A 14,329-nucleotide genomic window follows, 5' to 3' on the forward strand; every position below is an offset into this window, starting at 1 on the left:
CTGTGTGCCCGTCCAACACTCCCACAGAGAGAACTCGTTATTACAAAGGAGACAGGGAGAATGGATATTAGGGGACAATAACCATGCCTACCATAGTGTGTATTTTCTTCTGATTAAGAAATCTATGCCCCCAAGAAATAGGACTTTAAGTGTGTTTAAAAATTAAGATACATCAAAATTGACTTTTGGGCTTCCCTGGTGGCGCAGTGGTTGAGAATCCGCCTGCCGATGCAGGGGACGCGGGTTTGTGCCCCGGTCCGGGAAGATCCCACGTGCCGCGGAGCGGGTGAGCCCGTGAGCCATGGCCGCTGAGCCTGCGCGTCCGGAGCCTGTGCTCCGCAACGGGAGAGGCCACAACAGTGAGAGGCCCGCATACCGCAAAAAAAAAAAAAAAAAAAATTGACTTTTTCTGTATGTACAGTTCCATGAATTTAAACACACCTTTGATCTGCAAACCTCCACTACACAGGATGTAGAACAATCCCATCACCCCAAAGACCCTCTCGTTCTGCCCTGCCCAAGTCACACCCTCTTCCCGACTCAGCCCCTTTTATATAACCCTGAACTCAACTTGCTGATCTTTTCTTGGGTAGTTCTGCACCTAAATTCATGAGATATTGGTCTACAGTTTTAATTTTTTGTATTGTCTTTGGTTTTGATAAAACTGGCCTCATAAAATTAGTTGGGACATGTCCTTCCTCTTCTATGCCCTGGAATAGATTGTGTGCGTTTAATGTTATTTCTTACATGTTTGGTAGAATGTGCCAGAGAAACTATCTTGGCCTGGAGATTTCTTTTGTGGGAGGTTTTTAACTATACATTTAATTGATTTTATAGTTATAGAGCCATTCAGGTTGTCTATTTCATCTTGGTTGCGTTTGGATAATTTGTGGTTTTCAAGGAAATGGTCCATTTCATCCAAGTTGTTGAACTTATGCATGTGGACTTGTTCACAGTATTTCTTTATTATCCTTTCAATGGCTATGGGGTCTGTGGTTGATTCTCTTGTAAACACACTCCACAAAGAGGCATGTTAAGTTCCTTCTTATGACTTCTCAACTTGCTGGTGACATTCTCTTATGGTCTTTGGATTTTATACGTCTTTAGGGATTATAAATGGATTTGCAACAGGAATGGCACCTTTAGTCTAGATACCAGACGTAGGGTGATGGCTGATTTCTCTGGCTTGTGGGCTCTTTGCTGCTGTCAGGCCCCCATTCCCCAGCCTGGGAGAGATCCCACCAGCCAGCTCCTAGGAAAAGACTGATACAGGTTTAACCACCTCTCTTCAGTTCTTCCACCCTCGTCTTGAACCACCCCCCCCCACCAGAGGAAAGAGATGAACGCACGGTACTTCTCTCTTAGAAACTCCTCCAACTTACCTTAATATTGTTTTCAAGTCCTTATTTAGCATTTTGGAGAGAAGCGTGGAAGAAAATAATAATTTTGTAATCTGTTGTTATTCCTTCTAGGGAGTTGATTCTCAGAAGAGTTAAGCCTGTTTCCTACAGTGAGGAAGGGGTGCAGGGATTTCCTTCCTCTTATAGATCAAGAAGCTGTGTTCCTTTAAAGCAGGCATCATTTATAGAAAGCCTACAATATACCTAGCTGTTATAGATTTTATCTTTATAGCTAATAATATCAGGGTGGGGATTCTTTTTTTTTTTTCCGGTACGTGGGCCTCTCACTGCTGTGGCCTCTCCCGTTGCGGAGCACAGGCTCCGGACGCGCAGGCGCAGCGGCCACGGCTCACGGGCCCAGCCGCTCCGCGGCACGTGGGATCCTCCCGGACCGGGGCACGAACCCGCGTCCCCTGCATCGGCAGGCGGACTCTCAACCACTGCGCCACCAGGGAAGCCCCAGGGTGGGGATTCTTATTTTCATTTCATGGACAAGAACAATGAGGCTAAGAGATGTTCAGTTCAAGGCCTTTTCCTGCTGCTGGCTGGCTGTCTGACCCTGAGAAAATGACTTAATTAAGTCTCAGTTTCCTCATTTGTAAAATGAGGATAATAATATAACTTAACTTATAGGGTTGGTTGAGGATTAAATACGTCTAGCACATAGTAAGCATTCAATAAATTTTGCCATCCTATATTATTTATCTGAAACTTTTTTATAAGAAAGCATGTTCTGAACTTGTACTAAAATTTCCTTAAAATTCATCATTATTGAATATTTAAAGAAAATAAATCCATTTGCTTTCAATCAGGAAAGTCTTGACTAACCGGAACTACACAAATTAATCCCAAAGTTAACTGGGTTTTTTTTTGGGGGGGGGGGTTGGCTTTTTTGTTTTCAAATCAGGTTAATAAGAAATGAGCAGGGCATATTTAAAATGACACCCTCAGCGTTCTGTGGAGAGAGCAGCCTCCTCTTCCTGCCCACATTCTTGGTCCTGGGTTGACCCTGGCTGCTCAGAGCCTTCGGCATTGCAGACAGCCTTGCTTGGGTGCATTAGGTTTACCAAGGCAGGAAATGGGCTAAGATATTGTGCGAGATGGGATTTCTGTTCCCGTTTCTCTCCTCTCTTGCCATGCGATTGCATTGCTTCTCAGTAGACTCGGTGGAGCAGACTTCCTCACTTACCTGGGCGTGGCCATCTGACTTGATTCAGCCAATGAAATGTGAACAAGTGTGATGCTAGCAGATGCATTATGGTTTTGCTTGGATGCTTTTTTTTTTTTTTTTTTTTTTGCGGTACGCGGGCCTCTCACTGTTGTGGCCTCTCCCGTTGCGGAGCACAGGCTCCGGACGCGCAGGCCCAGCGGCCATGGCTCACGGGCTCAGCCGCTCCGCGGCATGTGGGATCCTCCCGGACCAGGGCACGAACCCGCGTCCCCTGCATCGGCAGGCGGACTCCCAACCACTGCGCCACCAGGGAAGCCCGCTTGGATGCTTTTTATTTTGCTTTTTACTGCAGATGGCTTCTGCCATCTGCAATAAAAAGAATATGCCTTGGATGGCTGTGGCCATGTGGAGACACGGGGAGTAGACCTGAACTCCACCTGTGGCTCGGAGGCAAGCCCAGCCGGTCCCAGCAGAGCCAGGGAGCCTGAGGGCCGTGAGCAAGGAAAGGAACATTTGTTTTAAGCCACCAAGATCTTGAGATTGTTATGCAGCAAAACTACTTACACGTATCTTGGTGAAATTTCAACAAAAAGAATTAAAACCTACTGAATGCGTTGAGAGTAGGGAACAGGTATTTCACACACACAACTTGCCAGGAAATCCATTTAACCACCTGAAGGCTATACATTGACTCCACGGCACTCAGGTGGATGACACATCAGGCGTCTTCACATTGTGTAAATTCACTAAATCACCTTTAGGGTGGATGGGAAATTCCATCGCAGTCACGTCTTGGAGGACCCCTCCGCTTTGGCGGTAAGGAGACACGAGTGCTTTCACAGCCCAGGAAACTGGAGGATGGCTTCTGCCTGCCGCTCTAAGGCATCCTGTCCAAGGCCAGTGGGGAGCATTCTGATGATGCAGCCCCCATTTTCTTCCTTTGCTCTGAGTTTGTCTTGGCCTCCCTGCCAAGGCCCCAAGCAGTGGAACCTACAGAAGTTCTCACATTCTAATGTGTACTTGAGACACATGGCCATGTAGTTAGATAAGATTTGATCCGATGGGTCTGGTAGGGGCCCCAGATGCTGCATTTCTGATGAGTCCCCAGATGACGGTCATTGCTGTTCATGGACCACACTTTGGTAGAAAGACCCTAGAGTCCAGGCTCCCTTGGCCCTCCAAGAAGCCATCCTTCCCTATGGGCACTCTGAATATTTGGGGCTCAGGTCTCCAGCACATTTGGACCGCCCCCGTCACCAAACTGCTTATTAATCCCACCCCCCAAGATTGAGCCATACCTTCTGCCCTGTGTCACTCGTTCATCAGAACTTTCCCTTTTCAGATAAAGAGCCCCGTAAGACTTAGAAATCAAAGGCTGGATCCTTCTCTCCTTTGGCCAGGGCATCACATATCTGCAGGACTCAGAGGCCTGGCAAAGGAAAAAAGAACTCTATTGGCACTGATAGTAAGAACAAGATTGAATGAATATCTCATAAACCATCCAGTTACCATGGGAACAGCCCACTCCCTAGACTGCCGGGGAGAGGATATGGTCCCGGAGATAGGTGCTTGTCCGCCCTGTAACCACACGTCAGTTCAGAATTCTTGGTCATTTTACTTTCAGGGGTCCTGAAAATCCTGGTTTTGCCACTTTTATCCTTTTTTTTTGCGGTACGTGGGCCTCTCACTGTTGTGGCCCCTCCCGTTGCGGAGCACAGGCTCCGGACGCGCAGGCTCAGCGGCCATGGCTCACGGGCCCAGCCGCTCCGCGGCACGTGGGATCCTCCCGGACCGGGGCACGAACCCGCGTCCCCTGCGTCGGCAGGCGGGCTCTCAACCCCTGCGCCACCAGGGAAGCCCCAGTTGAAGGTCTTAATAGAAAAAATCTTGAGGTACCTGGGGGGGAAGAAGGAATTCTGCCAGCTGATTGGTCTTCAGACTTGAACTGCGACATCAGCTCTTCCCTCGGTCTCCAGCCAGCCTGCCCTGCAGATTTTGGACTTGTCAGCCCCACAGTGGCATGAGCCAATTTCTTAAGATAAATCTCTCTATATCTATCTACCTATCTACCTATCCATCTATCTACCCATGTATCCCTCTATCTATCTATCATCTATGTATCCACCTGTCTACCTATGTATCCACCTACCTCTCTGCCTATCCACCTACCTATGTATCTATCTGTCTATCTCTTGAGAAGTAATACTGTAGCACCCACAGACATCCTCTTTGAGAACGTGACTAATACACCATCTGAAGTGGCCCCAGAGCCCCAGGGGAACAACTCAGAGATGAGGCCGGTGCCAAACTGATGGGGACTGTTTTCCTTCGTCAGTCTGAGCAGTGACCGGACACGGCTGCTTACAGTTCTCAGCAGCCTGGGCACAGGGCTGCGTCTTTGTCTTCCTGACGACACTGCGCTATGTCTTAGGGCGGTCGGGGTAGAACTGTGTTATTAGCACACATTCCCAGCTGGGGGTATGTGCCGGGTGCCATTTGCCACATCAAAGCTCGAAGACCTAGTTCCTCTTACAGCTGAGCTGATTCCTCACTTTCCTTCCAGAGAAACCCATCAATACCTCTTCCAGGGTCCTGAGGAACAACACCAAATCGGAGCCTTTGGGGGATTTCTACTTGTCAAATCGTCATTTTCCGGGAGGAGGGCGGGAGAGGCAGGGTCCCGTCTCCATCGGGAAGTATGGGTGGGCCCCTGGGCATCCTGGTTTCTCCGTCTGTAAAATGGGCACAGCGCTAGCCCCGTCATCATGGGAGTACGGGGGTCACTGTGTAGAGAGACGACATAGAGGACATAGAAATGTCCTCCTTGCTCCTCCTCCTCCTCCTTTCTCCCTCCTGCTCTCTTTTCACTGCTTGCTTTCAAGGGGTGAAAAAGGCTCCCCCAGGACGAAGCTGGTAGCTAGCAACTAATACGACACCCCAATTTAAGCTAAGGTGTGAGACTTTTAGGGCAGCAGGTTTTAACACGTTCTCCTTCCCTGTTACCCCACCTTCCCAGTGCCTGAGTAATTCTAGACCCCCTGCGAGGTCTGCTCACACCGAAAAGGAGCCCAAGGAGGGCGGATGGGAGACTCCCAGGCACTGTGGTGACACCCAAGAGGAAATGTTTTAAGGGGAATGGGGGCTCTCTGCACCCTTCGAACCCCACGTCATAGGTCAAGGGCCAAGAGACTTGGGTAGTAATCGCAGTTAATCTTCTAAGTGAACTTGGACAGGTCACTAAACAGGTCTAGGCCTCAGAGCCTTAGTCTCCTTTTTTGTAAAATGGAGATGTTATTACACACACACACACACACACACACACACACACACATTTTTTGGCACCAGCATTTGTCAAATATAATTAGATCACCTGCCTTGAGTCCCCTGAAGTGTGTGTTAGCATACAGACTCCTCGACCTCATCCTGAGTTTTACTGAATTAGATGTTTGGGGGCCAGGAACCTGCATTTTTAACAAGTGTTCCAAGTGATTCCCACATTTTGTCCCAATCATTCATGTTTATGTGATTCCACCCACTGAGAGGATGAAATACCATCTAGTTTCTAGTTCTAATGGAACACTGAAGAATTGTTCACATGCAGGCCGCCTCCTCCTTTTTTTCTTTTTTAATTTAAAATGTCAATAGCTTTATCTGAGCCCACAAGGGAAAATTGTATTTAGAGAATTTGCTCTTTTGAGCAGAGGCACGTGGTGGTGGAGCGATTGGGAAATGTCTCCACCGCGTCCAGGCCGCTTTCAGCGTGACCCCGCTGCCCCTTCCTCAAACGGTAGAGTCTATGTCCTGCCCCCTGGAATCTAGGCTGCTTTGCGATTGCTTTGGCCAACAGGATGCAGGGAAAGTGCGAAGTGCCCATTCCAAGCTGAGGCTGCAAGAGGTCCTGCCCAGTCTACTTCCTTGGCTCCCTGCCCACTGCCCTGTGACCAGGCCCAGGCTGGCCTGCTGGAGGGAGAGACACCATAGGAGGGAGAGCCCAGCTGGCCCGGCCATGGACATTCTAGAATTTTACAGCCAGAAAGCAGCTAAGCCCCAAACAAACACGGCAGTGCAGTCAAGACCAGCAGAGCTGCCTGCTGGACCCATGGCTGACTGCAGGTACTCTAGTGGGTGCAGAAGGGCTGCCTCACTGATTTGTAAACTGTAGATTTAAAATATAGGTCGTACTGTGACTCAGGTACGGCGAGGCAAACAGAGCGGGAGATAACTGCCATTGAAAAGAAAGAGTGTTGCACTTACAGACCCCAAGAGAAGGGGGGCCCGCCATGCTATGGTGGGGTCACGTGGGGAAGCACCGGGGTCAGCCGGGAGTTGGGGGTGAAGCGAGAACGAGGCTGTACTGTGGTTTCCATGGAAGGAAAGATTGAGGCAGGGTAACCCGGCTTAGGGTTGGCTAGTTCGAATAATTTCAGCGGGCTCCGGGGCATGAGGGCTGTGTCCCTAGTTGTCTGGCACCTGGCCCTGTGGTGGTCAGGGCAGAGGACAGTGGCCCAGAGTGTGGGAGCCCCGTAAAGATGGTGGTTAGGGTGTGGGCTCCGGATTGGTGGGTTTGCACCTGGAAAGGTACACATGCGGGTGAGTCACCTACTGTGTCTAGGAATTAGCCACCCTGGGAGGGGCGGTCCCTGCAGGGTCAGCGAGGAGGCCCCAGACATCAAAGCATCAGTCAATAAAAGGCACGGACTACTCAGCCGTGAGTAACAGTAAATCAATATCTCTTTAAGCCATTGAGTGTTGAGGTAGTTGGTGGGGCGGCAACAACTGATCCCTGCAAATATGGATGAGAACACGGACAATGAAAAGGCTGCCGATGCCACAGTATCTGAGCATGTTTCTAACCTTTCATTCTGAAACTAAAACCCAGGCAGCAGGGAGAAGTGGGGTGGGCTGGAGTGGTCCAGCGGCCCTGGGTAACTCGCCCCCATTCTAATGTATCTAATTTGCTGATGATTTTCCTGACTCAACTGTTCCAGGAAATTCTGGATGGTGTTGTCAACAGCTACTTCCCCATGTCCAGCCCCAATGTTCCCTTACCCTCCTGTCTCCCCGCAGAAAGCGGCGGTGGTCCAGGCTTAACCATCTGCAAAACCAACACTAAAGGCCCTAACGCTTTGCTCTCGGGAAGTTGTTTCTTAGGGCAGAGATTGTCTAGGAGGAGGGTGTCCACCGGCAGATTTCAGGGACACGGAAGGAGCCATGTGTGCTGGTGTGAAAAAAGCCTAGAAACATTTAGTATTATAAAGCGGATTTTAAAAGCTATTGGTCCTTGCGGTGTAAATGACCCAAAGAAAGTAAAGCTCAACAGAAGTTTTCTGGGTGAAGGAAATAGCAAATGTATAGTGATTTTCAGCTGGGGACCTTTCAGGATTTGAGGGTGGGGTGGGAACAGGGTGAGATCTGTACCTTCACAAGAAGGGGCCTGCGTTATAAAAGTTTAGAAGCTCTGTCTTGGAGGACTGTATGGTACCCTGTGTCCCCTTCACAGCAGGGTTTGAATGGTCTCCCTATGAGGACAATGAGTGGGGTTTTAACAATGGAAATAATAACTGCGTCAGAAATAGCCCGCAGTTGCTGTGACTGCGAGCTCTTGCCTTATTAACATCCTGGAAATGCACTAAAACCCATTTTAGAACCCTTTTGCAGATTCCTAATTAAGAAAATTATATTTCGAGGTGGTAGATTTAATGGAACTTAAAGCAAATACCAAACCTGGTCAGAATTAATCAAGTCCCCTCAACATTCCTGGCAGATCTCTCTGAAATGGACACACGTCACGCCAATCACAAATGCACCTAGAAAGGAAAAACTCAGTCTCCTTTGTAGGGCATATCCCAGTTTTCCACGTCCTCCTGTGTTTCTCTTTCTGTGAGTCTCCTTTACTGCTCACACAGGACACTCGAGACACTTCTGAGAGCAGCGGGTGGCAGAGTTTCCCCGCACCGAACAATCCTCTGTGACAGCAGCTGGGTGTCCTACAATTTAGCTTAGTTCTGACACAATACCTGGAGATAGTGTCAGATCCCACAGGTATGGGCTCAGCGCCCCTGAGGCTCAGCACTCCCACCCACTGCAGATGCCAGTTGCAAGTCATAGGCCCCCAGGATTCTCCCAGTTTCTGTCCAATTTGGCTACAAATCGGAGAATCGCATGACCTTCTCCTCAGGTTCAGTTAATTTGCTAGAGTGGCTCACGGAACTCAGGGAAACGCCTATTTATGTTTACCAGTCTATTAAAGGATATGATAAAGGATACAGATGAAGAGATACACAGGGCGAGGTGTGGGGGGAAATGGGGGTGTATCACCCTCCCAGCGTGGATGTATTCGCCAAGCTGGAAGCTCTCTGAACCCCCTACTATTGGGATTGTATGGAGGCTTCCTCACGCGGGCATGATCCATCATTAACTCCACTTCCACCCGCTCTCTGGTGGATGGGGTGGGGCTGAAAACTCCAAGGTTCTAATCATGCCTTGGTCTTTCCAGGACCAGCCCCCTTCTAGGAGCCCACTCAGAGTTGCCTCATTAGAACAAGATGCTCCTAGTGTTTTTATCACGTAGGAAATTAGAAGAGTTTTAGGAGCTCTGTGCCAGGAACCGGGGGCAGAGACAAATATATATTTTCTATCATCTCCCAGCATCCCACCCAGCTCCCACGCGGTACTCCAGGAACAAGAGTTAATGTTGCTTCCCAGGGAGCTGCACTGACGTTTGGAGAGGCTTGGGCAGTTGAAAAAGGGCCTCTGGTTTTCCCACAACTAGTCGCGAAGCACCTCCCTGTACATGCAGACTTTCACGCTGTTGACCAAAGGTTTTAGTTGAGATCCGTATCCCATGGGCCACTCCCGCACGCACAGCAAAGAAGGGATGAGCATGGTGTCCGCGGAGGGAGAAGTCATCACCCGGCACACAGAGGAAAAGTACAAAGGAGCCAAACCGTGCTTCTGAGAAGGGGGACTAGGAGGAGAAGACGGCCAGTGCCTGTGACACCTGGTGGGCGTTTCTACTGGCAAAAATGCCAGATGCGGGCTTCCCTGGTGGCGCAGTGGTTGAGGGTCCGCCTGCCGATGCAGGGGACGCGGGTTCGTGCCCCGGTCCGGGAAGATCCCACGTGCCGCGGAGCGGCTGGGCCCGTGAGCCGTGGCCGCTGCGCCTGCGCGTCCGGAGCCTGTGCTCCGCAACGGGAGAGGCCACAGCGGTGAGAGGCCCGCGTACCGCAAAAAAAAAAAAAAAAAAAATGCCAGATGCTAAAGGGCAAAGGCGGAGGGAAAGGGTTGGGGACAGGGTGGGGCCCCTGAGGGCAGGAGGCACACAATATGGAATTGGGGGTCCACGTGTCAAGCAGATGGTCTTATCTCTGGGGCCTGACTGTGCTGCCGCTTCAGGGGGAAAATCCAATTCCATGGCACTGCTCAGGGACAAAGAAGCTGTGCTCTGCACCAGTGGTCCTGGGGCGCTTGGTTTCTTCCTCACCTCCGTGTGTGATGCTGCAGGACACCTCCCTTCCCTGGGCCCAGTCAGTCCAGACCCTACAGTGAAGTTCAAGTGGTCTGTCTACCTAGACAGGCAATGAATAAGAATGCCGGGCTCATGACACAGGCAAGTGTGTGAAAGAAAAATGCACGGGGTGGTCCACTCCCTGTGACTCACCCAGGGGTCAGGGATGGACAACCTCCTGCCACCGTACTTCTAGACAGCTTGCCCTCGGTGAGGAGTTCACTCCAAAAGTGATTTATCCTCCTGAGTCTGCATTGCTCAGACTGTTTCTAGTATCTGCCAGTATCCCTTGAGTCAACCTGACAGGGCCCTTTCTTCTACAGAGTGAAGAGCTGGGGCGTCACCCAAGCGCCCCAAGAGCCCTCCCTAAGGTTGTTGGTGGCCTTCTGCTGGGCGATGCCTGTGGCCATGTTGAAAAAGCTGACCTCCCTGAGATGAGGTTTTCAGAGTCAACTACGGTTGGAAAGAGGAAAGGAAAGGAAGTTAGAAGACAGGATGCAGCAGCAAGGCATGAGTTTCATTCTTTTTTTTTTTTTTTCTGGATACATGTAAAACAATGCCACTTTTCTCGCTATTTTTGGTTTTATTTCTCCTAAGGAAAAATGTTCTGGAGTTTATCATGATCGTTTTTAAATAAATTAAGAATAGTTTAGAATCTTCTTAGTTTTATTTTCTGTATTAGCAATATATGTAACCCTTATAAGCGAAAGCTCTTTGGAGTCCTCAATAACTATTTTTTTTAACATCTTTATTGGAGTATAATTGCTTTACAGTGGTGTGTTAGTTTCTGCTAATAACTTTTTTTTTTTTTTTTTTTTGCGGTACGCGGGCCTCTCACTGCTGTGGCCTCTCCCGTTGTAGAGCACAGGCTCCGGACGCGCAGGCGCAGAGGCCACGGCTCACGGGCTCAGCCGCTCTGCGGCACGTGGGATCTTCCCGGACCGGGGCACGAACCCGCGTCCCCCGCATCGGCAGGCGGACTCCCAACCACTGCGCCACCAGGGAAGCCCTCTGCTAATAACTTTTAACAGTATCAAAGAATCCTAAGACCAGAAAGCAATGAGAACTACTGGACTAAATGCTGGTTCATTGTCTTTACTTTACCCATCTCCCACAGCCAAGCCGTGTGTGTTAGAAATGCTTTCAAAGTTTCCATAGTTCTCCTAAATCTACTACGCGAAGTTATAACAACATCCTCAATCATCTCTAGATGTACGCTGAGCATGAACCACGGGCCTGGCACCATTCTATGTCTTGAGAACGCAGGATCTAACTTGGAATTTGAGACTGGATTCAAATTTACGTTAAAATGGGCCAACACAGGTAACTGGTATAAGGACTGGAGACGTTTCCGCAGACTTTGAAGACACCGCCAGGGATGGGGCTGGACCTCGGGTCGGCGCAGCAGTCCTAGATACCTGACTTTGTCTTGGATGTTGACTTTGTCTCTAGAAGCACCCTAAGTGCCTTTGTCTGGAAGCGCCCAGGGAAAGGCCTGGGCCATCTGGTTTAAGATCAGGAGGACATTTGGTGGGCGCTCTGAGAAACTTCCTCTGCTGTGGAAGAAGAGGGCTGTTTATGGATTTCTGGAGGAGGGACTGTTGTCTGATTCTCTGTGCTTGCCCTACTCAGAAAAATGTTCAGATTTCTTTTTAAGGCGCCACATGCAGGATCATTCTATTGCAAGCGATGCATATGTATCTGTTTAATTTTAACTCAAGCTCTTTATCAAAAGGCAAGTTCATTTACTCGGGAGCCTAGACAGAAGGTTTTCCCAGTCCTGACACCTTGCTTATTTGCTACTTAAAGACTTTTGGAAGAAAAGAACAGATTTTTGCATTTTGTTCCCTTTCTTACTTCAGGAAAAAAAAAATTTTTTTAAACCCACACAACTGTCCTAATTGGAAAAGATTCTTGATCTATTTCATGGCCGTCTGTTTATTGCTGGTAAGTGTCCAAGAACACTTGGCCCCTAGTCCCGACAAGGCTGTTCTCCAGCAACATTCCAATTTTGTTCCAGAGCTGCTGGAGCTTCACAGCAGCCTGGAAGTCCCCGTGCAGGGCCCCAGGTGACATGCAGGGGCACAGGCCTCCTCTCCCGGGCCTGTCCTCAGCTCTCCTTCAGGCCCACCCAGGCCACTCTGTCATGTTAGCATCCCCGTCCCCTTCTGGAAGCTCACCCAGCTTTCTCTCTCTGCACAGGGCTGGCCCACGCCAATGTCTCCTCACTCCGCATGTGGGCCTGGGCACTGGGAGGTCGGGGTGGCCACAGTCTAACTCTGGAATCAACCAGAGCCCCTGGGGTGGTGCGTGCACCCAGGACAACTCCAGCCTGCACAGAGCTGCTTGGGTTAAGGCCTTGCGTGATTAGGAGGGTACCTGTTAAAGGGAATGAGATGGGACTGGAGCAGGGCCAAAGGTGGGGTGGTAGGGTAGGTGGAAAAAACAAGGTGTCTTCACAGACTCATTGTGACCAGAGAAAGTCAGCATGAAGGACGGCCTTGGGGTTGGTGCGGGGTAGAGAAGCCACCAAGACAGTATGCCGTCATGGTGAGGGTTCTTAATGCAGGAGAGCAGAGCAGGACCCTAGAGACAGTCCAGACCCGGTGGTACACCAAGGGCCTGCCGATGTGTTCTGTGTGCGTGTGCATGTGCGTGCGTGCGTGCTTCCCCTTAGCTGATATGGAAGGCTTTTGGATGACACGTGTGTTCTCTACTTTGCTAAAGCTCCTACCCTCCTCCTCACTAATGTACATTACCACATTACCTGCTGGAACAGGGGTACAGGAGTCAGAGATGGGGAAGGAGAGTGATGGAGGAAGACTGGACCCCCCATCATGCCTCAAGCAGCACCTGGCTAAATGCCTCGAGAAGGAGAGCGTGGAAGCTTAGCGTTGACTCCCCCAAATTATCAGATTTGGAAATGAGCACGGTGGTGCTGCTTATTTCTCCTCATGGAAATCATACACAGCTTCAAGGGGTTTAATTTGCACTGAAATTGAGAGATGGATACAATCTGTAGCCTCTAAAACACGTGTAAGGGCTGCCAAGAGCAGAAACCTCACAGGAAGAGGTACAGGAGTGTCTAGGGGCTTGTGGCAGTGGGACTTAGAAAGTGCAAGCACAACTACACTTCTGCAGGTGGGGTGCTCATCTGCTCTTGTTTGCGCTGTCTGGTGAAGGAACTGGAAGTCCTAAGATGGGAGGCAGGAAGCCTTGTGGACCAGGTTTGATTCAGAGAAGGTGAAGAGGCAGAACCCTCTAAAGAGGCTCACAATATTTTCAGAGAGCATCCATCTCTGTGGAAACAGAGAAAGAGGGATCCTTTGGGTTTAAGAATTCTAGAAAGCTGTTCTTGCCCCACCTCTGGTTAGAACTTCTTGCAAAAAAAAAAGCTGTATTTAGGAAAGTTCAACCCATATGTTCCATATGTAATGAAAAAGGAAACAGGATACTTTTGATAAAACATAAGAGACAAAGAGCAGCAAATCATGTCAACAGAAGAACATGCACCAGAAAAATACAGCCCGGAGGACATAAAATTATGATCAAACATTTCGCCATGAATTAGAAGCAAAACAGAACAAAAAAACCCTAACAAAACGATTTTCTCTCTGAAGGAAAACCACAAAGCACAAAAGCAGGAACTCAAAAGATGACAAGGCAATGTGAGGTGATAAAGTAGGACTAGAAGACTCAGAAAAGAAGTAGAAAAAAATAAAGCCATCACACAAATGAAGACAAAACTGGAAGGAGAAAAAGGGAGCAGAGTCACTGCAGAAAACACTGTAAGGGAAGCAAAGGATAGAAATGTGAAATGCAAACTAAATGAAATAGAGTTAAGGAGTTTAAAAGGATTAGAGAGAAAATGACAAGGATGGCAGGAAGTCTAAGGAAAACCATCGGACGCAAAACTGGAGTCCCTGAAGGGATCAAGGCGATGCAATGTAACAAATATTTTTAAATGTAACTCAAAACATTTCCTAAAATAAAACAAGACTTGAATCTACGTATTGAATGTTCACAACACTTACTAGGGAAACCTGATCCAGGACAGTTACCCCATAAGACATGCCTTCTCAAGTTACTGGACTTAAAGAAGGTATCCCTTGGGCAGTAAAGCATAAAAAATCAAGTCGCTTACAAGGAGTGAAAAAATCAGGTGGAACTCAGACCTCACAAAAACAGCATTTCACATTAGAAGGGAATAGAGCAACATTTAGAAGATATTTAAGGCAAGCGTAAACCAAA

At 49.0% G+C, this 14,329-nt stretch overlaps 1 long non-coding RNA gene across 1 annotated transcript in view; it reads right to left on the reverse strand.

Annotated features, from left to right (window-relative positions):
* LOC136792119 (uncharacterized) overlaps positions 1–14,329 on the reverse strand; it is a 95,103-nt gene that overhangs the window by 4,222 nt on the left and 76,552 nt on the right. Inside the window, exon 2 of the long non-coding RNA XR_010835351.1 lies at positions 3,870–4,000. This is a non-coding gene — a long non-coding RNA (uncharacterized lncRNA). The remainder of the gene's footprint in view (positions 1–3,869; positions 4,001–14,329) is intronic.

This window comes from Kogia breviceps, chromosome 11, assembly GCF_026419965.1.
Source record: "Kogia breviceps isolate mKogBre1 chromosome 11, mKogBre1 haplotype 1, whole genome shotgun sequence".
Classification (NCBI taxonomy): domain Eukaryota; kingdom Metazoa; phylum Chordata; class Mammalia; order Artiodactyla; family Physeteridae; genus Kogia; species Kogia breviceps.